Source organism: Schistocerca piceifrons, unplaced genomic scaffold (genome assembly GCF_021461385.2).
Source record: "Schistocerca piceifrons isolate TAMUIC-IGC-003096 unplaced genomic scaffold, iqSchPice1.1 HiC_scaffold_527, whole genome shotgun sequence".
NCBI lineage: Eukaryota > Metazoa > Arthropoda > Insecta > Orthoptera > Acrididae > Schistocerca > Schistocerca piceifrons.
Window position 1 is genome coordinate 97,418 of NW_025728763.1, and position 25,446 is coordinate 122,863.

At 50.0% G+C, this 25,446-nt stretch overlaps 28 non-coding genes across 28 annotated transcripts; 19 read left to right on the forward strand and 9 right to left on the reverse strand.

Moving 5' to 3' along the window:
- Positions 1–88: 88 nt before the first annotated feature.
- Positions 89–160, forward strand: Trnap-cgg. The gene has a single exon. It is a non-coding gene; the product is annotated as a tRNA-Pro (tRNA).
- Positions 161–1,799: 1,639 nt separating this feature from the next.
- On the forward strand, positions 1,800–1,871 carry Trnap-ugg. Its single transcript has one exon. It is a non-coding gene; the product is annotated as a tRNA-Pro (tRNA).
- Positions 1,872–2,472: 601 nt separating this feature from the next.
- On the reverse strand, positions 2,473–2,545 carry Trnav-uac. The gene has a single exon. It is a non-coding gene; the product is annotated as a tRNA-Val (tRNA).
- Positions 2,546–2,780: 235 nt separating this feature from the next.
- On the forward strand, positions 2,781–2,852 carry Trnap-cgg. Its single transcript has one exon. It is a non-coding gene; the product is annotated as a tRNA-Pro (tRNA).
- A 1,639-nt stretch (positions 2,853–4,491) lies between these two features.
- Trnap-ugg lies at positions 4,492–4,563 on the forward strand. Its single transcript has one exon. It is a non-coding gene; the product is annotated as a tRNA-Pro (tRNA).
- Positions 4,564–5,164: 601 nt separating this feature from the next.
- Positions 5,165–5,237, reverse strand: Trnav-uac. The gene has a single exon. It is a non-coding gene; the product is annotated as a tRNA-Val (tRNA).
- A 235-nt stretch (positions 5,238–5,472) lies between these two features.
- On the forward strand, positions 5,473–5,544 carry Trnap-cgg. The gene has a single exon. It is a non-coding gene; the product is annotated as a tRNA-Pro (tRNA).
- Positions 5,545–7,183: 1,639 nt separating this feature from the next.
- On the forward strand, positions 7,184–7,255 carry Trnap-ugg. Its single transcript has one exon. It is a non-coding gene; the product is annotated as a tRNA-Pro (tRNA).
- A 601-nt stretch (positions 7,256–7,856) lies between these two features.
- Trnav-uac lies at positions 7,857–7,929 on the reverse strand. Its single transcript has one exon. It is a non-coding gene; the product is annotated as a tRNA-Val (tRNA).
- A 235-nt stretch (positions 7,930–8,164) lies between these two features.
- Trnap-cgg lies at positions 8,165–8,237 on the forward strand. The gene has a single exon. It is a non-coding gene; the product is annotated as a tRNA-Pro (tRNA).
- A 1,638-nt stretch (positions 8,238–9,875) lies between these two features.
- Trnap-ugg lies at positions 9,876–9,947 on the forward strand. Its single transcript has one exon. It is a non-coding gene; the product is annotated as a tRNA-Pro (tRNA).
- A 601-nt stretch (positions 9,948–10,548) lies between these two features.
- Positions 10,549–10,621, reverse strand: Trnav-uac. The gene has a single exon. It is a non-coding gene; the product is annotated as a tRNA-Val (tRNA).
- A 235-nt stretch (positions 10,622–10,856) lies between these two features.
- Trnap-cgg lies at positions 10,857–10,928 on the forward strand. Its single transcript has one exon. It is a non-coding gene; the product is annotated as a tRNA-Pro (tRNA).
- Positions 10,929–12,567: 1,639 nt separating this feature from the next.
- Positions 12,568–12,639, forward strand: Trnap-ugg. The gene has a single exon. It is a non-coding gene; the product is annotated as a tRNA-Pro (tRNA).
- A 601-nt stretch (positions 12,640–13,240) lies between these two features.
- Trnav-uac lies at positions 13,241–13,313 on the reverse strand. Its single transcript has one exon. It is a non-coding gene; the product is annotated as a tRNA-Val (tRNA).
- Positions 13,314–13,548: 235 nt separating this feature from the next.
- Trnap-cgg lies at positions 13,549–13,621 on the forward strand. Its single transcript has one exon. It is a non-coding gene; the product is annotated as a tRNA-Pro (tRNA).
- Positions 13,622–15,259: 1,638 nt separating this feature from the next.
- Trnap-ugg lies at positions 15,260–15,331 on the forward strand. The gene has a single exon. It is a non-coding gene; the product is annotated as a tRNA-Pro (tRNA).
- A 601-nt stretch (positions 15,332–15,932) lies between these two features.
- Trnav-uac lies at positions 15,933–16,005 on the reverse strand. Its single transcript has one exon. It is a non-coding gene; the product is annotated as a tRNA-Val (tRNA).
- Positions 16,006–16,240: 235 nt separating this feature from the next.
- Trnap-cgg lies at positions 16,241–16,312 on the forward strand. Its single transcript has one exon. It is a non-coding gene; the product is annotated as a tRNA-Pro (tRNA).
- Positions 16,313–17,951: 1,639 nt separating this feature from the next.
- On the forward strand, positions 17,952–18,023 carry Trnap-ugg. Its single transcript has one exon. It is a non-coding gene; the product is annotated as a tRNA-Pro (tRNA).
- A 601-nt stretch (positions 18,024–18,624) lies between these two features.
- On the reverse strand, positions 18,625–18,697 carry Trnav-uac. The gene has a single exon. It is a non-coding gene; the product is annotated as a tRNA-Val (tRNA).
- A 235-nt stretch (positions 18,698–18,932) lies between these two features.
- Trnap-cgg lies at positions 18,933–19,004 on the forward strand. The gene has a single exon. It is a non-coding gene; the product is annotated as a tRNA-Pro (tRNA).
- A 1,639-nt stretch (positions 19,005–20,643) lies between these two features.
- On the forward strand, positions 20,644–20,715 carry Trnap-ugg. Its single transcript has one exon. It is a non-coding gene; the product is annotated as a tRNA-Pro (tRNA).
- A 601-nt stretch (positions 20,716–21,316) lies between these two features.
- Positions 21,317–21,389, reverse strand: Trnav-uac. Its single transcript has one exon. It is a non-coding gene; the product is annotated as a tRNA-Val (tRNA).
- Positions 21,390–21,624: 235 nt separating this feature from the next.
- Positions 21,625–21,697, forward strand: Trnap-cgg. The gene has a single exon. It is a non-coding gene; the product is annotated as a tRNA-Pro (tRNA).
- A 1,638-nt stretch (positions 21,698–23,335) lies between these two features.
- Trnap-ugg lies at positions 23,336–23,407 on the forward strand. Its single transcript has one exon. It is a non-coding gene; the product is annotated as a tRNA-Pro (tRNA).
- A 601-nt stretch (positions 23,408–24,008) lies between these two features.
- On the reverse strand, positions 24,009–24,081 carry Trnav-uac. Its single transcript has one exon. It is a non-coding gene; the product is annotated as a tRNA-Val (tRNA).
- Positions 24,082–24,316: 235 nt separating this feature from the next.
- On the forward strand, positions 24,317–24,389 carry Trnap-cgg. The gene has a single exon. It is a non-coding gene; the product is annotated as a tRNA-Pro (tRNA).
- The last annotated feature ends 1,057 nt before the right edge of the window (positions 24,390–25,446 follow it).

The following is a 25,446-nucleotide window of genomic DNA, read 5'->3' on the forward strand; positions in this document are numbered from 1 at the left end:
AGGGAGAACGCTGGCTGAGCTGCAGCCCTACATGGTGAGACCATCAAAGGTGGCGTCATTCACATGCAGTGCGTTTTCGGAACGAATAGGCTCGTTGGTCTAGGGGTATGATTCCTGCTTCGGGTGCAGGAGGTCCCGGGTTCAAATCCCGGACGAGCCCTTGCGTTTTGTACAACGGTGCGGTAACAAATCGCATGGCGGCGGCTGTTTCGCGCATTTCCAGGCCTCCAAGTCAGCGCTAAAATCCGACAACCAGTTCTGAAACCGTTTCATGTTTCATTTGAGCCATGTGCACCCTGCTGATGGAACGTTTGAAGTTGATTTAAATGGTCACAGTAGAGATCGTAGCAAGTGTCTTGCTGAGTGCGACGAAAACGGGTTTCCGCCCGCAATCGAGCCGGGGACCTTCTGCGTGTTAGGCACGGCGCCTGGGCTCGGCGGCAGCTGCTGCTCTTTCCTTCCTTACGAGATACCGTCGATTCGCGCAGTCGTTATTGCAAAAGATGTCACCAAAGGCAATCGCTTCGTTAGCGGCACGGTGCCTGGGCTCGGCGGCAGCTCTACATGGAGGCACCAGCAGCCCAGCCAGGCCGCCGCCGGCACCGGTGCGCCACAGCCCAAGGAGTCGGCGGCCGCCCTGCAATGCCCCTGTCGTTGCATATTCCACCCGCCTCATATCCTCCCCATGTCTGACTCACTACCCCAAATGACACTGCAGTGGACGTGCTTATTACTATCGCTTTTGGAAGAACCAAGGCGCAGTATTCTAGTGTCGAACCGGTACTGCAAATTGGGATTAAGCAAAAATTTATTGTGTGGTCGAGCGACAGCTTCGGCTCGCTCTTCCTACATGATCGCTTCTTGTGCGGAATAATTCCTAGCTCGCCGATGGCTTCAGAGTTGGTCTTCTCGAAGTTTTGCTTTCGCACTGCATTCCGCAATCTTTTCGTTATGAGTTGTGTGCTTCGGTTTCCCGACTTTCTTGTGTTTAGTGCGTTTGGCTTCTCTTAACCCTTAGCCACCGCTTGCCGAAATTTCCACACTATCATCTGTCGATCTGCAGAGCTCGATGAAGGCATCGCGGCCGTTCCTGAGCTCGTGGAACGGTCGAATCTGTAGTTGTTTCCAGATCTCTCCCACACAACGGCCTCCCAGAAGCTTGGATTACAGAAGTACGCCACTACTCCCAGCCGGAGATTCACGATTGAAAGCAGAATGACATGAGCTACACGCAGCTCCGATTTTTTTTTTGTGTCTGACCTACTTTGAAAGACTTTGTAGTCGATTTACTTACTACTATCGCTGTTGGAAACCAGGTGATAACCGCACAGTATTCTAGAGACGATGAGGTAATGAAAATTTAGAATAAGTAAAACAGTATCAAAAGAAGTTGTGTGGTGGAGCAGCACATGCAATTCACGCTTCCTAGATATTCGTTACTGCATAGAATAATTCTTTTGTCTGCGGCGTCTTCAGTATCCGTCTTCTGGAAATTTTGCTTGCAGTATATTGTGCAATCTTTTCGTTACGAGTTGGTGCCTGGTTTCCCGATGTTCTTTTGTTTAGTGCATTCGCCTTCTCTTAACCCTGAGAAACCACATACCGAAACTGAGGCACTGCCGGCTGTTCATAAGCAGTGCTCGATGCAGTTATTTCGCTTTTTATTCGTTGCCTTTAATATTCTTCTCATCAGTGGTGAGTGCTGCCTGCAGAAAGCGTTTATCTTGCGAATTCACGTGAAAGTTTGTGTTCCCTGTGAGGCGCACTACTTGGGATTAACTTGACTGCTCCAGCCAGGTGGCTCGTTGGTCTAGGGGTATGATTCCTGCTTTGGGTGCAGGAGGTCCCGGGTTCAAATCCCGGACGAGCCCTGCCATTTTGACCGTGCTGAAGAGTAGGTGGAACTCAGCCCCGGTTGCAGCTCCTCAATGAAGAGTAGACGCCTGTTATAGCACGTGGATATAACAAGAATGCGGCACCAGTAAAGTACGTAGGTGGAATTCGGTAGAAAAGCAGACGGTAATTTTGCATGCAACGGAAAACAAGGTTGTCTTTGCGGGATATGTGCACCGTGAGTGGAGATTCAGCTTAATTGTGCGACAGTCTACCCTCATCTTACTAGCGACGGCAACAACCAAGGGGTGGCATGTAAGATTGAGCGTGGCTAAGAGTTTCTCATTATTAGTTAGCATCACACTTTGACAGAGCTGTGACAAGGCGAGTAGGGTGAGCTCAGGAAAGCCAGTAGCAAGCGCACTTGAAGTAGCCCTGAAGAACCGGATTATAAATTTTGCCAGCCATAATGGAGCTAGGGGCGTTCTCAGTTACCAAATACCGGTGCAATAAGAGAGCAACAGTATTTGACCGTAAAATGACGCCCTATCCGTCTAGCATACGACATTGCTTGTCTCTGCATACGCGGACGTGAGGTCATCTCGGAAATGAAATCCGAAATATAGATTAAAATTGTTGTGTTCCCGCCCGGGATCGAACCGGGGACCTTCTGCGTGTAAAGCAGACGTGATAACCGCTACACCACGGAAACGACGGTTCTTTTCATGTACCACCCGGAGACTCGTAATAGCAACAGTTTGTCTTCTGTGTTAGCAAGGGCATCGGCTACGAGCTCCCTCCGATTCGTGAAGTTCCTGTAGTAAAAGACGTCGATGGAAACAATCCAACCGCGACAGACAGGGAGAACGCTGGCTGAGCTGCAGCCCTACATGGTGAGACCATCAAAGGTGGCGTCATTCACATGCAGTGCGTTTTCGGAACGAATAGGCTCGTTGGTCTAGGGGTATGATTCCTGCTTCGGGTGCAGGAGGTCCCGGGTTCAAATCCCGGACGAGCCCTTGCGTTTTGTACAACGGTGCGGTAACAAATCGCATGGCGGCGGCTGTTTCGCGCATTTCCAGGCCTCCAAGTCAGCGCTAAAATCCGACAACCAGTTCTGAAACCGTTTCATGTTTCATTTGAGCCATGTGCACCCTGCTGATGGAACGTTTGAAGTTGATTTAAATGGTCACAGTAGAGATCGTAGCAAGTGTCTTGCTGAGTGCGACGAAAACGGGTTTCCGCCCGCAATCGAGCCGGGGACCTTCTGCGTGTTAGGCACGGCGCCTGGGCTCGGCGGCAGCTGCTGCTCTTTCCTTCCTTACGAGATACCGTCGATTCGCGCAGTCGTTATTGCAAAAGATGTCACCAAAGGCAATCGCTTCGTTAGCGGCACGGTGCCTGGGCTCGGCGGCAGCTCTACATGGAGGCACCAGCAGCCCAGCCAGGCCGCCGCCGGCACCGGTGCGCCACAGCCCAAGGAGTCGGCGGCCGCCCTGCAATGCCCCTGTCGTTGCATATTCCACCCGCCTCATATCCTCCCCATGTCTGACTCACTACCCCAAATGACACTGCAGTGGACGTGCTTATTACTATCGCTTTTGGAAGAACCAAGGCGCAGTATTCTAGTGTCGAACCGGTACTGCAAATTGGGATTAAGCAAAAATTTATTGTGTGGTCGAGCGACAGCTTCGGCTCGCTCTTCCTACATGATCGCTTCTTGTGCGGAATAATTCCTAGCTCGCCGATGGCTTCAGAGTTGGTCTTCTCGAAGTTTTGCTTTCGCACTGCATTCCGCAATCTTTTCGTTATGAGTTGTGTGCTTCGGTTTCCCGACTTTCTTGTGTTTAGTGCGTTTGGCTTCTCTTAACCCTTAGCCACCGCTTGCCGAAATTTCCACACTATCATCTGTCGATCTGCAGAGCTCGATGAAGGCATCGCGGCCGTTCCTGAGCTCGTGGAACGGTCGAATCTGTAGTTGTTTCCAGATCTCTCCCACACAACGGCCTCCCAGAAGCTTGGATTACAGAAGTACGCCACTACTCCCAGCCGGAGATTCACGATTGAAAGCAGAATGACATGAGCTACACGCAGCTCCGATTTTTTTTTTGTGTCTGACCTACTTTGAAAGACTTTGTAGTCGATTTACTTACTACTATCGCTGTTGGAAACCAGGTGATAACCGCACAGTATTCTAGAGACGATGAGGTAATGAAAATTTAGAATAAGTAAAACAGTATCAAAAGAAGTTGTGTGGTGGAGCAGCACATGCAATTCACGCTTCCTAGATATTCGTTACTGCATAGAATAATTCTTTTGTCTGCGGCGTCTTCAGTATCCGTCTTCTGGAAATTTTGCTTGCAGTATATTGTGCAATCTTTTCGTTACGAGTTGGTGCCTGGTTTCCCGATGTTCTTTTGTTTAGTGCATTCGCCTTCTCTTAACCCTGAGAAACCACATACCGAAACTGAGGCACTGCCGGCTGTTCATAAGCAGTGCTCGATGCAGTTATTTCGCTTTTTATTCGTTGCCTTTAATATTCTTCTCATCAGTGGTGAGTGCTGCCTGCAGAAAGCGTTTATCTTGCGAATTCACGTGAAAGTTTGTGTTCCCTGTGAGGCGCACTACTTGGGATTAACTTGACTGCTCCAGCCAGGTGGCTCGTTGGTCTAGGGGTATGATTCCTGCTTTGGGTGCAGGAGGTCCCGGGTTCAAATCCCGGACGAGCCCTGCCATTTTGACCGTGCTGAAGAGTAGGTGGAACTCAGCCCCGGTTGCAGCTCCTCAATGAAGAGTAGACGCCTGTTATAGCACGTGGATATAACAAGAATGCGGCACCAGTAAAGTACGTAGGTGGAATTCGGTAGAAAAGCAGACGGTAATTTTGCATGCAACGGAAAACAAGGTTGTCTTTGCGGGATATGTGCACCGTGAGTGGAGATTCAGCTTAATTGTGCGACAGTCTACCCTCATCTTACTAGCGACGGCAACAACCAAGGGGTGGCATGTAAGATTGAGCGTGGCTAAGAGTTTCTCATTATTAGTTAGCATCACACTTTGACAGAGCTGTGACAAGGCGAGTAGGGTGAGCTCAGGAAAGCCAGTAGCAAGCGCACTTGAAGTAGCCCTGAAGAACCGGATTATAAATTTTGCCAGCCATAATGGAGCTAGGGGCGTTCTCAGTTACCAAATACCGGTGCAATAAGAGAGCAACAGTATTTGACCGTAAAATGACGCCCTATCCGTCTAGCATACGACATTGCTTGTCTCTGCATACGCGGACGTGAGGTCATCTCGGAAATGAAATCCGAAATATAGATTAAAATTGTTGTGTTCCCGCCCGGGATCGAACCGGGGACCTTCTGCGTGTAAAGCAGACGTGATAACCGCTACACCACGGAAACGACGGTTCTTTTCATGTACCACCCGGAGACTCGTAATAGCAACAGTTTGTCTTCTGTGTTAGCAAGGGCATCGGCTACGAGCTCCCTCCGATTCGTGAAGTTCCTGTAGTAAAAGACGTCGATGGAAACAATCCAACCGCGACAGACAGGGAGAACGCTGGCTGAGCTGCAGCCCTACATGGTGAGACCATCAAAGGTGGCGTCATTCACATGCAGTGCGTTTTCGGAACGAATAGGCTCGTTGGTCTAGGGGTATGATTCCTGCTTCGGGTGCAGGAGGTCCCGGGTTCAAATCCCGGACGAGCCCTTGCGTTTTGTACAACGGTGCGGTAACAAATCGCATGGCGGCGGCTGTTTCGCGCATTTCCAGGCCTCCAAGTCAGCGCTAAAATCCGACAACCAGTTCTGAAACCGTTTCATGTTTCATTTGAGCCATGTGCACCCTGCTGATGGAACGTTTGAAGTTGATTTAAATGGTCACAGTAGAGATCGTAGCAAGTGTCTTGCTGAGTGCGACGAAAACGGGTTTCCGCCCGCAATCGAGCCGGGGACCTTCTGCGTGTTAGGCACGGCGCCTGGGCTCGGCGGCAGCTGCTGCTCTTTCCTTCCTTACGAGATACCGTCGATTCGCGCAGTCGTTATTGCAAAAGATGTCACCAAAGGCAATCGCTTCGTTAGCGGCACGGTGCCTGGGCTCGGCGGCAGCTCTACATGGAGGCACCAGCAGCCCAGCCAGGCCGCCGCCGGCACCGGTGCGCCACAGCCCAAGGAGTCGGCGGCCGCCCTGCAATGCCCCTGTCGTTGCATATTCCACCCGCCTCATATCCTCCCCATGTCTGACTCACTACCCCAAATGACACTGCAGTGGACGTGCTTATTACTATCGCTTTTGGAAGAACCAAGACGCAGTATTCTAGTGTCGAACCGGTACTGCAAATTGGGATTAAGCAAAAATTTATTGTGTGGTCGAGCGACAGCTTCGGCTCGCTCTTCCTACATGATCGCTTCTTGTGCGGAATAATTCCTAGCTCGCCGATGGCTTCAGAGTTGGTCTTCTCGAAGTTTTGCTTTCGCACTGCATTCCGCAATCTTTTCGTTATGAGTTGTGTGCTTCGGTTTCCCGACTTTCTTGTGTTTAGTGCGTTTGGCTTCTCTTAACCCTTAGCCACCGCTTGCCGAAATTTCCACACTATCATCTGTCGATCTGCAGAGCTCGATGAAGGCATCGCGGCCGTTCCTGAGCTCGTGGAACGGTCGAATCTGTAGTTGTTTCCAGATCTCTCCCACACAACGGCCTCCCAGAAGCTTGGATTACAGAAGTACGCCACTACTCCCAGCCGGAGATTCACGATTGAAAGCAGAATGACATGAGCTACACGCAGCTCCGATTTTTTTTTTGTGTCTGACCTACTTTGAAAGACTTTGTAGTCGATTTACTTACTACTATCGCTGTTGGAAACCAGGTGATAACCGCACAGTATTCTAGAGACGATGAGGTAATGAAAATTTAGAATAAGTAAAACAGTATCAAAAGAAGTTGTGTGGTGGAGCAGCACATGCAATTCACGCTTCCTAGATATTCGTTACTGCATAGAATAATTCTTTTGTCTGCGGCGTCTTCAGTATCCGTCTTCTGGAAATTTTGCTTGCAGTATATTGTGCAATCTTTTCGTTACGAGTTGGTGCCTGGTTTCCCGATGTTCTTTTGTTTAGTGCATTCGCCTTCTCTTAACCCTGAGAAACCACATACCGAAACTGAGGCACTGCCGGCTGTTCATAAGCAGTGCTCGATGCAGTTATTTCGCTTTTTATTCGTTGCCTTTAATATTCTTCTCATCAGTGGTGAGTGCTGCCTGCAGAAAGCGTTTATCTTGCGAATTCACGTGAAAGTTTGTGTTCCCTGTGAGGCGCACTACTTGGGATTAACTTGACTGCTCCAGCCAGGTGGCTCGTTGGTCTAGGGGTATGATTCCTGCTTTGGGTGCAGGAGGTCCCGGGTTCAAATCCCGGACGAGCCCTGCCATTTTGACCGTGCTGAAGAGTAGGTGGAACTCAGCCCCGGTTGCAGCTCCTCAATGAAGAGTAGACGCCTGTTATAGCACGTGGATATAACAAGAATGCGGCACCAGTAAAGTACGTAGGTGGAATTCGGTAGAAAAGCAGACGGTAATTTTGCATGCAACGGAAAACAAGGTTGTCTTTGCGGGATATGTGCACCGTGAGTGGAGATTCAGCTTAATTGTGCGACAGTCTACCCTCATCTTACTAGCGACGGCAACAACCAAGGGGTGGCATGTAAGATTGAGCGTGGCTAAGAGTTTCTCATTATTAGTTAGCATCACACTTTGACAGAGCTGTGACAAGGCGAGTAGGGTGAGCTCAGGAAAGCCAGTAGCAAGCGCACTTGAAGTAGCCCTGAAGAACCGGATTATAAATTTTGCCAGCCATAATGGAGCTAGGGGCGTTCTCAGTTACCAAATACCGGTGCAATAAGAGAGCAACAGTATTTGACCGTAAAATGACGCCCTATCCGTCTAGCATACGACATTGCTTGTCTCTGCATACGCGGACGTGAGGTCATCTCGGAAATGAAATCCGAAATATAGATTAAAATTGTTGTATTCCCGCCCGGGATCGAACCGGGGACCTTCTGCGTGTAAAGCAGACGTAATAACCGCTACACCACGGAAACGACGGTTCTTTTCATGTACCACCCGGAGACTCGTAATAGCAACAGTTTGTCTTCTGTGTTAGCAAGGGCATCGGCTACGAGCTCCCTCCGATTCGTGAAGTTCCTGTAGTAAAAGACGTCGATGGAAACAATCCAACCGCGACAGACAGGGAGAACGCTGGCTGAGCTGCAGCCCTACATGGTGAGACCATCAAAGGTGGCGTCATTCACATGCAGTGCGTTTTCGGAACGAATAGGCTCGTTGGTCTAGGGGTATGATTCCTGCTTCGGGTGCAGGAGGTCCCGGGTTCAAATCCCGGACGAGCACTTGCGTTTTGTACAACGGTGCGGTAACAAATCGCATGGCGGCGGCTGTTTCGCGCATTTCCAGGCCTCCAAGTCAGCGCTAAAATCCGACAACCAGTTCTGAAACCGTTTCATGTTTCATTTGAGCCATGTGCACCCTGCTGATGGAACGTTTGAAGTTGATTTAAATGGTCACAGTAGAGATCGTAGCAAGTGTCTTGCTGAGTGCGACGAAAACGGGTTTCCGCCCGCAATCGAGCCGGGGACCTTCTGCGTGTTAGGCACGGCGCCTGGGCTCGGCGGCAGCTGCTGCTCTTTCCTTCCTTACGAGATACCGTCGATTCGCGCAGTCGTTATTGCAAAAGATGTCACCAAAGGCAATCGCTTCGTTAGCGGCACGGTGCCTGGGCTCGGCGGCAGCTCTACATGGAGGCACCAGCAGCCCAGCCAGGCCGCCGCCGGCACCGGTGCGCCACAGCCCAAGGAGTCGGCGGCCGCCCTGCAATGCCCCTGTCGTTGCATATTCCACCCGCCTCATATCCTCCCCATGTCTGACTCACTACCCCAAATGACACTGCAGTGGACGTGCTTATTACTATCGCTTTTGGAAGAACCAAGGCGCAGTATTCTAGTGTCGAACCGGTACTGCAAATTGGGATTAAGCAAAAATTTATTGTGTGGTCGAGCGACAGCTTCGGCTCGCTCTTCCTACATGATCGCTTCTTGTGCGGAATAATTCCTAGCTCGCCGATGGCTTCAGAGTTGGTCTTCTCGAAGTTTTGCTTTCGCACTGCATTCCGCAATCTTTTCGTTATGAGTTGTGTGCTTCGGTTTCCCGACTTTCTTGTGTTTAGTGCGTTTGGCTTCTCTTAACCCTTAGCCACCGCTTGCCGAAATTTCCACACTATCATCTGTCGATCTGCAGAGCTCGATGAAGGCATCGCGGCCGTTCCTGAGCTCGTGGAACGGTCGAATCTGTAGTTGTTTCCAGATCTCTCCCACACAACGGCCTCCCAGAAGCTTGGATTACAGAAGTACGCCACTACTCCCAGCCGGAGATTCACGATTGAAAGCAGAATGACATGAGCTACACGCAGCTCCGATTTTTTTTTTGTGTCTGACCTACTTTGAAAGACTTTGTAGTCGATTTACTTACTACTATCGCTGTTGGAAACCAGGTGATAACCGCACAGTATTCTAGAGACGATGAGGTAATGAAAATTTAGAATAAGTAAAACAGTATCAAAAGAAGTTGTGTGGTGGAGCAGCACATGCAATTCACGCTTCCTAGATATTCGTTACTGCATAGAATAATTCTTTTGTCTGCGGCGTCTTCAGTATCCGTCTTCTGGAAATTTTGCTTGCAGTATATTGTGCAATCTTTTCGTTACGAGTTGGTGCCTGGTTTCCCGATGTTCTTTTGTTTAGTGCATTCGCCTTCTCTTAACCCTGAGAAACCACATACCGAAACTGAGGCACTGCCGGCTGTTCATAAGCAGTGCTCGATGCAGTTATTTCGCTTTTTATTCGTTGCCTTTAATATTCTTCTCATCAGTGGTGAGTGCTGCCTGCAGAAAGCGTTTATCTTGCGAATTCACGTGAAAGTTTGTGTTCCCTGTGAGGCGCACTACTTGGGATTAACTTGACTGCTCCAGCCAGGTGGCTCGTTGGTCTAGGGGTATGATTCCTGCTTTGGGTGCAGGAGGTCCCGGGTTCAAATCCCGGACGAGCCCTGCCATTTTGACCGTGCTGAAGAGTAGGTGGAACTCAGCCCCGGTTGCAGCTCCTCAATGAAGAGTAGACGCCTGTTATAGCACGTGGATATAACAAGAATGCGGCACCAGTAAAGTACGTAGGTGGAATTCGGTAGAAAAGCAGACGGTAATTTTGCATGCAACGGAAAACAAGGTTGTCTTTGCGGGATATGTGCACCGTGAGTGGAGATTCAGCTTAATTGTGCGACAGTCTACCCTCATCTTACTAGCGACGGCAACAACCAAGGGGTGGCATGTAAGATTGAGCGTGGCTAAGAGTTTCTCATTATTAGTTAGCATCACACTTTGACAGAGCTGTGACAAGGCGAGTAGGGTGAGCTCAGGAAAGCCAGTAGCAAGCGCACTTGAAGTAGCCCTGAAGAACCGGATTATAAATTTTGCCAGCCATAATGGAGCTAGGGGCGTTCTCAGTTACCAAATACCGGTGCAATAAGAGAGCAACAGTATTTGACCGTAAAATGACGCCCTATCCGTCTAGCATACGACATTGCTTGTCTCTGCATACGCGGACGTGAGGTCATCTCGGAAATGAAATCCGAAATATAGATTAAAATTGTTGTGTTCCCGCCCGGGATCGAACCGGGGACCTTCTGCGTGTAAAGCAGACGTGATAACCGCTACACCACGGAAACGACGGTTTTTTTCATGTACCACCCGGAGACTCGTAATAGCAACAGTTTGTCTTCTGTGTTAGCAAGGGCATCGGCTACGAGCTCCCTCCGATTCGTGAAGTTCCTGTAGTAAAAGACGTCGATGGAAACAATCCAACCGCGACAGACAGGGAGAACGCTGGCTGAGCTGCAGCCCTACATGGTGAGACCATCAAAGGTGGCGTCATTCACATGCAGTGCGTTTTCGGAACGAATAGGCTCGTTGGTCTAGGGGTATGATTCCTGCTTCGGGTGCAGGAGGTCCCGGGTTCAAATCCCGGACGAGCCCTTGCGTTTTGTACAACGGTGCGGTAACAAATCGCATGGCGGCGGCTGTTTCGCGCATTTCCAGGCCTCCAAGTCAGCGCTAAAATCCGACAACCAGTTCTGAAACCGTTTCATGTTTCATTTGAGCCATGTGCACCCTGCTGATGGAACGTTTGAAGTTGATTTAAATGGTCACAGTAGAGATCGTAGCAAGTGTCTTGCTGAGTGCGACGAAAACGGGTTTCCGCCCGCAATCGAGCCGGGGACCTTCTGCGTGTTAGGCACGGCGCCTGGGCTCGGCGGCAGCTGCTGCTCTTTCCTTCCTTACGAGATACCGTCGATTCGCGCAGTCGTTATTGCAAAAGATGTCACCAAAGGCAATCGCTTCGTTAGCGGCACGGTGCCTGGGCTCGGCGGCAGCTCTACATGGAGGCACCAGCAGCCCAGCCAGGCCGCCGCCGGCACCGGTGCGCCACAGCCCAAGGAGTCGGCGGCCGCCCTGCAATGCCCCTGTCGTTGCATATTCCACCCGCCTCATATCCTCCCCATGTCTGACTCACTACCCCAAATGACACTGCAGTGGACGTGCTTATTACTATCGCTTTTGGAAGAACCAAGGCGCAGTATTCTAGTGTCGAACCGGTACTGCAAATTGGGATTAAGCAAAAATTTATTGTGTGGTCGAGCGACAGCTTCGGCTCGCTCTTCCTACATGATCGCTTCTTGTGCGGAATAATTCCTAGCTCGCCGATGGCTTCAGAGTTGGTCTTCTCGAAGTTTTGCTTTCGCACTGCATTCCGCAATCTTTTCGTTATGAGTTGTGTGCTTCGGTTTCCCGACTTTCTTGTGTTTAGTGCGTTTGGCTTCTCTTAACCCTTAGCCACCGCTTGCCGAAATTTCCACACTATCATCTGTCGATCTGCAGAGCTCGATGAAGGCATCGCGGCCGTTCCTGAGCTCGTGGAACGGTCGAATCTGTAGTTGTTTCCAGATCTCTCCCACACAACGGCCTCCCAGAAGCTTGGATTACAGAAGTACGCCACTACTCCCAGCCGGAGATTCACGATTGAAAGCAGAATGACATGAGCTACACGCAGCTCCGATTTTTTTTTTGTGTCTGACCTACTTTGAAAGACTTTGTAGTCGATTTACTTACTACTATCGCTGTTGGAAACCAGGTGATAACCGCACAGTATTCTAGAGACGATGAGGTAATGAAAATTTAGAATAAGTAAAACAGTATCAAAAGAAGTTGTGTGGTGGAGCAGCACATGCAATTCACGCTTCCTAGATATTCGTTACTGCATAGAATAATTCTTTTGTCTGCGGCGTCTTCAGTATCCGTCTTCTGGAAATTTTGCTTGCAGTATATTGTGCAATCTTTTCGTTACGAGTTGGTGCCTGGTTTCCCGATGTTCTTTTGTTTAGTGCATTCGCCTTCTCTTAACCCTGAGAAACCACATACCGAAACTGAGGCACTGCCGGCTGTTCATAAGCAGTGCTCGATGCAGTTATTTCGCTTTTTATTCGTTGCCTTTAATATTCTTCTCATCAGTGGTGAGTGCTGCCTGCAGAAAGCGTTTATCTTGCGAATTCACGTGAAAGTTTGTGTTCCCTGTGAGGCGCACTACTTGGGATTAACTTGACTGCTCCAGCCAGGTGGCTCGTTGGTCTAGGGGTATGATTCCTGCTTTGGGTGCAGGAGGTCCCGGGTTCAAATCCCGGACGAGCCCTGCCATTTTGACCGTGCTGAAGAGTAGGTGGAACTCAGCCCCGGTTGCAGCTCCTCAATGAAGAGTAGACGCCTGTTATAGCACGTGGATATAACAAGAATGCGGCACCAGTAAAGTACGTAGGTGGAATTCGGTAGAAAAGCAGACGGTAATTTTGCATGCAACGGAAAACAAGGTTGTCTTTGCGGGATATGTGCACCGTGAGTGGAGATTCAGCTTAATTGTGCGACAGTCTACCCTCATCTTACTAGCGACGGCAACAACCAAGGGGTGGCATGTAAGATTGAGCGTGGCTAAGAGTTTCTCATTATTAGTTAGCATCACACTTTGACAGAGCTGTGACAAGGCGAGTAGGGTGAGCTCAGGAAAGCCAGTAGCAAGCGCACTTGAAGTAGCCCTGAAGAACCGGATTATAAATTTTGCCAGCCATAATGGAGCTAGGGGCGTTCTCAGTTACCAAATACCGGTGCAATAAGAGAGCAACAGTATTTGACCGTAAAATGACGCCCTATCCGTCTAGCATACGACATTGCTTGTCTCTGCATACGCGGACGTGAGGTCATCTCGGAAATGAAATCCGAAATATAGATTAAAATTGTTGTATTCCCGCCCGGGATCGAACCGGGGACCTTCTGCGTGTAAAGCAGACGTAATAACCGCTACACCACGGAAACGACGGTTCTTTTCATGTACCACCCGGAGACTCGTAATAGCAACAGTTTGTCTTCTGTGTTAGCAAGGGCATCGGCTACGAGCTCCCTCCGATTCGTGAAGTTCCTGTAGTAAAAGACGTCGATGGAAACAATCCAACCGCGACAGACAGGGAGAACGCTGGCTGAGCTGCAGCCCTACATGGTGAGACCATCAAAGGTGGCGTCATTCACATGCAGTGCGTTTTCGGAACGAATAGGCTCGTTGGTCTAGGGGTATGATTCCTGCTTCGGGTGCAGGAGGTCCCGGGTTCAAATCCCGGACGAGCACTTGCGTTTTGTACAACGGTGCGGTAACAAATCGCATGGCGGCGGCTGTTTCGCGCATTTCCAGGCCTCCAAGTCAGCGCTAAAATCCGACAACCAGTTCTGAAACCGTTTCATGTTTCATTTGAGCCATGTGCACCCTGCTGATGGAACGTTTGAAGTTGATTTAAATGGTCACAGTAGAGATCGTAGCAAGTGTCTTGCTGAGTGCGACGAAAACGGGTTTCCGCCCGCAATCGAGCCGGGGACCTTCTGCGTGTTAGGCACGGCGCCTGGGCTCGGCGGCAGCTGCTGCTCTTTCCTTCCTTACGAGATACCGTCGATTCGCGCAGTCGTTATTGCAAAAGATGTCACCAAAGGCAATCGCTTCGTTAGCGGCACGGTGCCTGGGCTCGGCGGCAGCTCTACATGGAGGCACCAGCAGCCCAGCCAGGCCGCCGCCGGCACCGGTGCGCCACAGCCCAAGGAGTCGGCGGCCGCCCTGCAATGCCCCTGTCGTTGCATATTCCACCCGCCTCATATCCTCCCCATGTCTGACTCACTACCCCAAATGACACTGCAGTGGACGTGCTTATTACTATCGCTTTTGGAAGAACCAAGGCGCAGTATTCTAGTGTCGAACCGGTACTGCAAATTGGGATTAAGCAAAAATTTATTGTGTGGTCGAGCGACAGCTTCGGCTCGCTCTTCCTACATGATCGCTTCTTGTGCGGAATAATTCCTAGCTCGCCGATGGCTTCAGAGTTGGTCTTCTCGAAGTTTTGCTTTCGCACTGCATTCCGCAATCTTTTCGTTATGAGTTGTGTGCTTCGGTTTCCCGACTTTCTTGTGTTTAGTGCGTTTGGCTTCTCTTAACCCTTAGCCACCGCTTGCCGAAATTTCCACACTATCATCTGTCGATCTGCAGAGCTCGATGAAGGCATCGCGGCCGTTCCTGAGCTCGTGGAACGGTCGAATCTGTAGTTGTTTCCAGATCTCTCCCACACAACGGCCTCCCAGAAGCTTGGATTACAGAAGTACGCCACTACTCCCAGCCGGAGATTCACGATTGAAAGCAGAATGACATGAGCTACACGCAGCTCCGATTTTTTTTTTGTGTCTGACCTACTTTGAAAGACTTTGTAGTCGATTTACTTACTACTATCGCTGTTGGAAACCAGGTGATAACCGCACAGTATTCTAGAGACGATGAGGTAATGAAAATTTAGAATAAGTAAAACAGTATCAAAAGAAGTTGTGTGGTGGAGCAGCACATGCAATTCACGCTTCCTAGATATTCGTTACTGCATAGAATAATTCTTTTGTCTGCGGCGTCTTCAGTATCCGTCTTCTGGAAATTTTGCTTGCAGTATATTGTGCAATCTTTTCGTTACGAGTTGGTGCCTGGTTTCCCGATGTTCTTTTGTTTAGTGCATTCGCCTTCTCTTAACCCTGAGAAACCACATACCGAAACTGAGGCACTGCCGGCTGTTCATAAGCAGTGCTCGATGCAGTTATTTCGCTTTTTATTCGTTGCCTTTAATATTCTTCTCATCAGTGGTGAGTGCTGCCTGCAGAAAGCGTTTATCTTGCGAATTCACGTGAAAGTTTGTGTTCCCTGTGAGGCGCACTACTTGGGATTAACTTGACTGCTCCAGCCAGGTGGCTCGTTGGTCTAGGGGTATGATTCCTGCTTTGGGTGCAGGAGGTCCCGGGTTCAAATCCCGGACGAGCCCTGCCATTTTGACCGTGCTGAAGAGTAGGTGGAACTCAGCCCCGGTTGCAGCTCCTCAATGAAGAGTAGACGCCTGTTATAGCACGTGGATATAACAAGAATGCGGCACCAGTAAAGTACGTAGGTGGAATTCGGTAGAAAAGCAGACGGTAATTTTGCATGCAACGGAAAACAAGGTTGTCTTTGCGGGATATGTGCACCGTGAGTGGAGATTCAGCTTAATTGTGCGACAGTCTACCCTCATCTTACTAGCGACGGCAACAACCAAGGGGTGGCATGTAAGATTGAGCGTGGCTAAGAGTTTCTCATTATTAGTTAGCATCACACTTTGACAGAGCTGTGACAAGGCGAGTAGGGTGAGCTCAGGAAAGCCAGTAGCAAGCGCACTTGAAGTAGCCCTGAAGAACCGGATTATAAATTTTGCCAGCCATAATGGAGCTAGGGGCGTTCTCAGTTACCAAATACCGGTGCAATAAGAGAGCAACAGTATTTGACCGTAAAATGACGCCCTATCCGTCTAGCATACGACATTGCTTGTCTCTGCATACGCGGACGTGAGGTCATCTCGGAAATGAAATCCGAAATATAGATTAAAATTGTTGTGTTCCCGCCCGGGATCGAACCGGGGACCTTCTGCGTGTAAAGCAGACGTGATAACCGCTACACCACGGAAACGACGGTTTTTTTCATGTACCACCCGGAGACTCGTAATAGCAACAGTTTGTCTTCTGTGTTAGCAAGGGCATCGGCTACGAGCTCCCTCCGATTCGTGAAGTTCCTGTAGTAAAAGACGTCGATGGAAACAATCCAACCGCGACAGACAGGGAGAACGCTGGCTGAGCTGCAGCCCTACATGGTGAGACCATCAAAGGTGGCGTCATTCACATGCAGTGCGTTTTCGGAACGAATAGGCTCGTTGGTCTAGGGGTATGATTCCTGCTTCGGGTGCAGGAGGTCCCGGGTTCAAATCCCGGACGAGCCCTTGCGTTTTGTACAACGGTGCGGTAACAAATCGCATGGCGGCGGCTGTTTCGCGCATTTCCAGGCCTCCAAGTCAGCGCTAAAATCCGACAACCAGTTCTGAAACCGTTTCATGTTTCATTTGAGCCATGTGCACCCTGCTGATGGAACGTTTGAAGTTGATTTAAATGGTCACAGTAGAGATCGTAGCAAGTGTCTTGCTGAGTGCGACGAAAACGGGTTTCCGCCCGCAATCGAGCCGGGGACCTTCTGCGTGTTAGGCACGGCGCCTGGGCTCGGCGGCAGCTGCTGCTCTTTCCTTCCTTACGAGATACCGTCGATTCGCGCAGTCGTTATTGCAAAAGATGTCACCAAAGGCAATCGCTTCGTTAGCGGCACGGTGCCTGGGCTCGGCGGCAGCTCTACATGGAGGCACCAGCAGCCCAGCCAGGCCGCCGCCGGCACCGGTGCGCCACAGCCCAAGGAGTCGGCGGCCGCCCTGCAATGCCCCTGTCGTTGCATATTCCACCCGCCTCATATCCTCCCCATGTCTGACTCACTACCCCAAATGACACTGCAGTGGACGTGCTTATTACTATCGCTTTTGGAAGAACCAAGGCGCAGTATTCTAGTGTCGAACCGGTACTGCAAATTGGGATTAAGCAAAAATTTATTGTGTGGTCGAGCGACAGCTTCGGCTCGCTCTTCCTACATGATCGCTTCTTGTGCGGAATAATTCCTAGCTCGCCGATGGCTTCAGAGTTGGTCTTCTCGAAGTTTTGCTTTCGCACTGCATTCCGCAATCTTTTCGTTATGAGTTGTGTGCTTCGGTTTCCCGACTTTCTTGTGTTTAGTGCGTTTGGCTTCTCTTAACCCTTAGCCACCGCTTGCCGAAATTTCCACACTATCATCTGTCGATCTGCAGAGCTCGATGAAGGCATCGCGGCCGTTCCTGAGCTCGTGGAACGGTCGAATCTGTAGTTGTTTCCAGATCTCTCCCACACAACGGCCTCCCAGAAGCTTGGATTACAGAAGTACGCCACTACTCCCAGCCGGAGATTCACGATTGAAAGCAGAATGACATGAGCTACACGCAGCTCCGATTTTTTTTTTGTGTCTGACCTACTTTGAAAGACTTTGTAGTCGATTTACTTACTACTATCGCTGTTGGAAACCAGGTGATAACCGCACAGTATTCTAGAGACGATGAGGTAATGAAAATTTAGAATAAGTAAAACAGTATCAAAAGAAGTTGTGTGGTGGAGCAGCACATGCAATTCACGCTTCCTAGATATTCGTTACTGCATAGAATAATTCTTTTGTCTGCGGCGTCTTCAGTATCCGTCTTCTGGAAATTTTGCTTGCAGTATATTGTGCAATCTTTTCGTTACGAGTTGGTGCCTGGTTTCCCGATGTTCTTTTGTTTAGTGCATTCGCCTTCTCTTAACCCTGAGAAACCACATACCGAAACTGAGGCACTGCCGGCTGTTCATAAGCAGTGCTCGATGCAGTTATTTCGCTTTTTATTCGTTGCCTTTAATATTCTTCTCATCAGTGGTGAGTGCTGCCTGCAGAAAGCGTTTATCTTGCGAATTCACGTGAAAGTTTGTGTTCCCTGTGAGGCGCACTACTTGGGATTAACTTGACTGCTCCAGCCAGGTGGCTCGTTGGTCTAGGGGTATGATTCCTGCTTTGGGTGCAGGAGGTCCCGGGTTCAAATCCCGGACGAGCCCTGCCATTTTGACCGTGCTGAAGAGTAGGTGGAACTCAGCCCCGGTTGCAGCTCCTCAATGAAGAGTAGACGCCTGTTATAGCACGTGGATATAACAAGAATGCGGCACCAGTAAAGTACGTAGGTGGAATTCGGTAGAAAAGCAGACGGTAATTTTGCATGCAACGGAAAACAAGGTTGTCTTTGCGGGATATGTGCACCGTGAGTGGAGATTCAGCTTAATTGTGCGACAGTCTACCCTCATCTTACTAGCGACGGCAACAACCAAGGGGTGGCATGTAAGATTGAGCGTGGCTAAGAGTTTCTCATTATTAGTTAGCATCACACTTTGACAGAGCTGTGACAAGGCGAGTAGGGTGAGCTCAGGAAAGCCAGTAGCAAGCGCACTTGAAGTAGCCCTGAAGAACCGGATTATAAATTTTGCCAGCCATAATGGAGCTAGGGGCGTTCTCAGTTACCAAATACCGGTGCAATAAGAGAGCAACAGTATTTGACCGTAAAATGACGCCCTATCCGTCTAGCATACGACATTGCTTGTCTCTGCATACGCGGACGTGAGGTCATCTCGGAAATGAAATCCGAAATATAGATTAAAATTGTTGTGTTCCCGCCCGGGATCGAACCGGGGACCTTCTGCGTGTAAAGCAGACGTGATAACCGCTACACCACGGAAACGACGGTTCTTTTCATGTACCACCCGCAGACTCGTAATAGCAACAGTTTGTCTTCTGTGTTAGCAAGGGCATCGGCTACGAGCTCCCTCCGATTCGTGAAGTTCCTGTAGTAAAAGACGTCGATGGAAACAATCCAACCGCGACAGACAGGGAGAACGCTGGCTGAGCTGCAGCCCTACATGGTGAGACCATCAAAGGTGGCGTCATTCACATGCAGTGCGTTTTCGGAACGAATAGGCTCGTTGGTCTAGGGGTATGATTCCTGCTTCGGGTGCAGGAGGTCCCGGGTTCAAATCCCGGACGAGCCCTTGCGTTTTGTACAACGGTGCGGTAACAAATCGCATGGCGGCGGCTGTTTCGCGCATTTCCAGGCCTCCAAGTCAGCGCTAAAATCCGACAACCAGTTCTGAAACCGTTTCATGTTTCATTTGAGCCATGTGCACCCTGCTGATGGAACGTTTGAAGTTGATTTAAATGGTCACAGTAGAGATCGTAGCAAGTGTCTTGCTGAGTGCGACGAAAACGGGTTTCCGCCCGCAATCGAGCCGGGGACCTTCTGCGTGTTAGGCACGGCGCCTGGGCTCGGCGGCAGCTGCTGCTCTTTCCTTCCTTACGAGATACCGTCGATTCGCGCAGTCGTTATTGCAAAAGATGTCACCAAAGGCAATCGCTTCGTTAGCGGCACGGTGCCTGGGCTCGGCGGCAGCTCTACATGGAGGCACCAGCAGCCCAGCCAGGCCGCCGCCGGCACCGGTGCGCCACAGCCCAAGGAGTCGGCGGCCGCCCTGCAATGCCCCTGTCGTTGCATATTCCACCCGCCTCATATCCTCCCCATGTCTGACTCACTACCCCAAATGACACTGCAGTGGACGTGCTTATTACTATCGCTTTTGGAAGAACCAAGACGCAGTATTCTAGTGTCGAACCGGTACTGCAAATTGGGATTAAGCAAAAATTTATTGTGTGGTCGAGCGACAGCTTCGGCTCGCTCTTCCTACATGATCGCTTCTTGTGCGGAATAATTCCTAGCTCGCCGATGGCTTCAGAGTTGGTCTTCTCGAAGTTTTGCTTTCGCACTGCATTCCGCAATCTTTTCGTTATGAGTTGTGTGCTTCGGTTTCCCGACTTTCTTGTGTTTAGTGCGTTTGGCTTCTCTTAACCCTTAGCCACCGCTTGCCGAAATTTCCACACTATCATCTGTCGATCTGCAGAGCTCGATGAAGGCATCGCGGCCGTTCCTGAGCTCGTGGAACGGTCGAATCTGTAGTTGTTTCCAGATCTCTCCCACACAACGGCCTCCCAGAAGCTTGGATTACAGAAGTACGCCACTACTCCCAGCCGGAGATTCACGATTGAAAGCAGAATGACATGAGCTACACGCAGCTCCGATTTTTTTTTTGTGTCTGACCTACTTTGAAAGACTTTGTAGTCGATTTACTTACTACTATCGCTGTTGGAAACCAGGTGATAACCGCACAGTATTCTAGAGACGATGAGGTAATGAAAATTTAGAATAAGTAAAACAGTATCAAAAGAAGTTGTGTGGTGGAGCAGCACATGCAATTCACGCTTCCTAGATATTCGTTACTGCATAGAATAATTCTTTTGTCTGCGGCGTCTTCAGTATCCGTCTTCTGGAAATTTTGCTTGCAGTATATTGTGCAATCTTTTCGTTACGAGTTGGTGCCTGGTTTCCCGATGTTCTTTTGTTTAGTGCATTCGCCTTCTCTTAACCCTGAGAAACCACATACCGAAACTGAGGCACTGCCGGCTGTTCATAAGCAGTGCTCGATGCAGTTATTTCGCTTTTTATTCGTTGCCTTTAATATTCTTCTCATCAGTGGTGAGTGCTGCCTGCAGAAAGCGTTTATCTTGCGAATTCACGTGAAAGTTTGTGTTCCCTGTGAGGCGCACTACTTGGGATTAACTTGACTGCTCCAGCCAGGTGGCTCGTTGGTCTAGGGGTATGATTCCTGCTTTGGGTGCAGGAGGTCCCGGGTTCAAATCCCGGACGAGCCCTGCCATTTTGACCGTGCTGAAGAGTAGGTGGAACTCAGCCCCGGTTGCAGCTCCTCAATGAAGAGTAGACGCCTGTTATAGCACGTGGATATAACAAGAATGCGGCACCAGTAAAGTACGTAGGTGGAATTCGGTAGAAAAGCAGACGGTAATTTTGCATGCAACGGAAAACAAGGTTGTCTTTGCGGGATATGTGCACCGTGAGTGGAGATTCAGCTTAATTGTGCGACAGTCTACCCTCATCTTACTAGCGACGGCAACAACCAAGGGGTGGCATGTAAGATTGAGCGTGGCTAAGAGTTTCTCATTATTAGTTAGCATCACACTTTGACAGAGCTGTGACAAGGCGAGTAGGGTGAGCTCAGGAAAGCCAGTAGCAAGCGCACTTGAAGTAGCCCTGAAGAACCGGATTATAAATTTTGCCAGCCATAATGGAGCTAGGGGCGTTCTCAGTTACCAAATACCGGTGCAATAAGAGAGCAACAGTATTTGACCGTAAAATGACGCCCTATCCGTCTAGCATACGACATTGCTTGTCTCTGCATACGCGGACGTGAGGTCATCTCGGAAATGAAATCCGAAATATAGATTAAAATTGTTGTATTCCCGCCCGGGATCGAACCGGGGACCTTCTGCGTGTAAAGCAGACGTAATAACCGCTACACCACGGAAACGACGGTTCTTTTCATGTACCACCCGGAGACTCGTAATAGCAACAGTTTGTCTTCTGTGTTAGCAAGGGCATCGGCTACGAGCTCCCTCCGATTCGTGAAGTTCCTGTAGTAAAAGACGTCGATGGAAACAATCCAACCGCGACAGACAGGGAGAACGCTGGCTGAGCTGCAGCCCTACATGGTGAGACCATCAAAGGTGGCGTCATTCACATGCAGTGCGTTTTCGGAACGAATAGGCTCGTTGGTCTAGGGGTATGATTCCTGCTTCGGGTGCAGGAGGTCCCGGGTTCAAATCCCGGACGAGCACTTGCGTTTTGTACAACGGTGCGGTAACAAATCGCATGGCGGCGGCTGTTTCGCGCATTTCCAGGCCTCCAAGTCAGCGCTAAAATCCGACAACCAGTTCTGAAACCGTTTCATGTTTCATTTGAGCCATGTGCACCCTGCTGATGGAACGTTTGAAGTTGATTTAAATGGTCACAGTAGAGATCGTAGCAAGTGTCTTGCTGAGTGCGACGAAAACGGGTTTCCGCCCGCAATCGAGCCGGGGACCTTCTGCGTGTTAGGCACGGCGCCTGGGCTCGGCGGCAGCTGCTGCTCTTTCCTTCCTTACGAGATACCGTCGATTCGCGCAGTCGTTATTGCAAAAGATGTCACCAAAGGCAATCGCTTCGTTAGCGGCACGGTGCCTGGGCTCGGCGGCAGCTCTACATGGAGGCACCAGCAGCCCAGCCAGGCCGCCGCCGGCACCGGTGCGCCACAGCCCAAGGAGTCGGCGGCCGCCCTGCAATGCCCCTGTCGTTGCATATTCCACCCGCCTCATATCCTCCCCATGTCTGACTCACTACCCCAAATGACACTGCAGTGGACGTGCTTATTACTATCGCTTTTGGAAGAACCAAGGCGCAGTATTCTAGTGTCGAACCGGTACTGCAAATTGGGATTAAGCAAAAATTTATTGTGTGGTCGAGCGACAGCTTCGGCTCGCTCTTCCTACATGATCGCTTCTTGTGCGGAATAATTCCTAGCTCGCCGATGGCTTCAGAGTTGGTCTTCTCGAAGTTTTGCTTTCGCACTGCATTCCGCAATCTTTTCGTTATGAGTTGTGTGCTTCGGTTTCCCGACTTTCTTGTGTTTAGTGCGTTTGGCTTCTCTTAACCCTTAGCCACCGCTTGCCGAAATTTCCACACTATCATCTGTCGATCTGCAGAGCTCGATGAAGGCATCGCGGCCGTTCCTGAGCTCGTGGAACGGTCGAATCTGTAGTTGTTTCCAGATCTCTCCCACACAACGGCCTCCCAGAAGCTTGGATTACAGAAGTACGCCACTACTCCCAGCCGGAGATTCACGATTGAAAGCAGAATGACATGAGCTACACGCAGCTCCGATTTTTTTTTTGTGTCTGACCTACTTTGAAAGACTTTGTAGTCGATTTACTTACTACTATCGCTGTTGGAAACCAGGTGATAACCGCACAGTATTCTAGAGACGATGAGGTAATGAAAATTTAGAATAAGTAAAACAGTATCAAAAGAAGTTGTGTGGTGGAGCAGCACATGCAATTCACGCTTCCTAGATATTCGTTACTGCATAGAATAATTCTTTTGTCTGCGGCGTCTTCAGTATCCGTCTTCTGGAAATTTTGCTTGCAGTATATTGTGCAATCTTTTCGTTACGAGTTGGTGCCTGGTTTCCCGATGTTCTTTTGTTTAGTGCATTCGCCTTCTCTTAACCCTGAGAAACCACATACCGAAACTGAGGCACTGCCGGCTGTTCATAAGCAGTGCTCGATGCAGTTATTTCGCTTTTTATTCGTTGCCTTTAATATTCTTCTCATCAGTGGTGAGTGCTGCCTGCAGAAAGCGTTTATCTTGCGAATTCACGTGAAAGTTTGTGTTCCCTGTGAGGCGCACTACTTGGGATTAACTTGACTGCTCCAGCCAGGTGGCTCGTTGGTCTAGGGGTATGATTCCTGCTTTGGGTGCAGGAGGTCCCGGGTTCAAATCCCGGACGAGCCCTGCCATTTTGACCGTGCTGAAGAGTAGGTGGAACTCAGCCCCGGTTGCAGCTCCTCAATGAAGAGTAGACGCCTGTTATAGCACGTGGATATAACAAGAATGCGGCACCAGTAAAGTACGTAGGTGGAATTCGGTAGAAAAGCAGACGGTAATTTTGCATGCAACGGAAAACAAGGTTGTCTTTGCGGGATATGTGCACCGTGAGTGGAGATTCAGCTTAATTGTGCGACAGTCTACCCTCATCTTACTAGCGACGGCAACAACCAAGGGGTGGCATGTAAGATTGAGCGTGGCTAAGAGTTTCTCATTATTAGTTAGCATCACACTTTGACAGAGCTGTGACAAGGCGAGTAGGGTGAGCTCAGGAAAGCCAGTAGCAAGCGCACTTGAAGTAGCCCTGAAGAACCGGATTATAAATTTTGCCAGCCATAATGGAGCTAGGGGCGTTCTCAGTTACCAAATACCGGTGCAATAAGAGAGCAACAGTATTTGACCGTAAAATGACGCCCTATCCGTCTAGCATACGACATTGCTTGTCTCTGCATACGCGGACGTGAGGTCATCTCGGAAATGAAATCCGAAATATAGATTAAAATTGTTGTATTCCCGCCCGGGATCGAACCGGGGACCTTCTGCGTGTAAAGCAGACGTAATAACCGCTACACCACGGAAACGACGGTTCTTTTCATGTACCACCCGGAGACTCGTAATAGCAACAGTTTGTCTTCTGTGTTAGCAAGGGCATCGGCTACGAGCTCCCTCCGATTCGTGAAGTTCCTGTAGTAAAAGACGTCGATGGAAACAATCCAACCGCGACAGACAGGGAGAACGCTGGCTGAGCTGCAGCCCTACATGGTGAGACCATCAAAGGTGGCGTCATTCACATGCAGTGCGTTTTCGGAACGAATAGGCTCGTTGGTCTAGGGGTATGATTCCTGCTTCGGGTGCAGGAGGTCCCGGGTTCAAATCCCGGACGAGCACTTGCGTTTTGTACAACGGTGCGGTAACAAATCGCATGGCGGCGGCTGTTTCGCGCATTTCCAGGCCTCCAAGTCAGCGCTAAAATCCGACAACCAGTTCTGAAACCGTTTCATGTTTCATTTGAGCCATGTGCACCCTGCTGATGGAACGTTTGAAGTTGATTTAAATGGTCACAGTAGAGATCGTAGCAAGTGTCTTGCTGAGTGCGACGAAAACGGGTTTCCGCCCGCAATCGAGCCGGGGACCTTCTGCGTGTTAGGCACGGCGCCTGGGCTCGGCGGCAGCTGCTGCTCTTTCCTTCCTTACGAGATACCGTCGATTCGCGCAGTCGTTATTGCAAAAGATGTCACCAAAGGCAATCGCTTCGTTAGCGGCACGGTGCCTGGGCTCGGCGGCAGCTCTACATGGAGGCACCAGCAGCCCAGCCAGGCCGCCGCCGGCACCGGTGCGCCACAGCCCAAGGAGTCGGCGGCCGCCCTGCAATGCCCCTGTCGTTGCATATTCCACCCGCCTCATATCCTCCCCATGTCTGACTCACTACCCCAAATGACACTGCAGTGGACGTGCTTATTACTATCGCTTTTGGAAGAACCAAGGCGCAGTATTCTAGTGTCGAACCGGTACTGCAAATTGGGATTAAGCAAAAATTTATTGTGTGGTCGAGCGACAGCTTCGGCTCGCTCTTCCTACATGATCGCTTCTTGTGCGGAATAATTCCTAGCTCGCCGATGGCTTCAGAGTTGGTCTTCTCGAAGTTTTGCTTTCGCACTGCATTCCGCAATCTTTTCGTTATGAGTTGTGTGCTTCGGTTTCCCGACTTTCTTGTGTTTAGTGCGTTTGGCTTCTCTTAACCCTTAGCCACCGCTTGCCGAAATTTCCACACTATCATCTGTCGATCTGCAGAGCTCGATGAAGGCATCGCGGCCGTTCCTGAGCTCGTGGAACGGTCGAATCTGTAGTTGTTTCCAGATCTCTCCCACACAACGGCCTCCCAGAAGCTTGGATTACAGAAGTACGCCACTACTCCCAGCCGGAGATTCACGATTGAAAGCAGAATG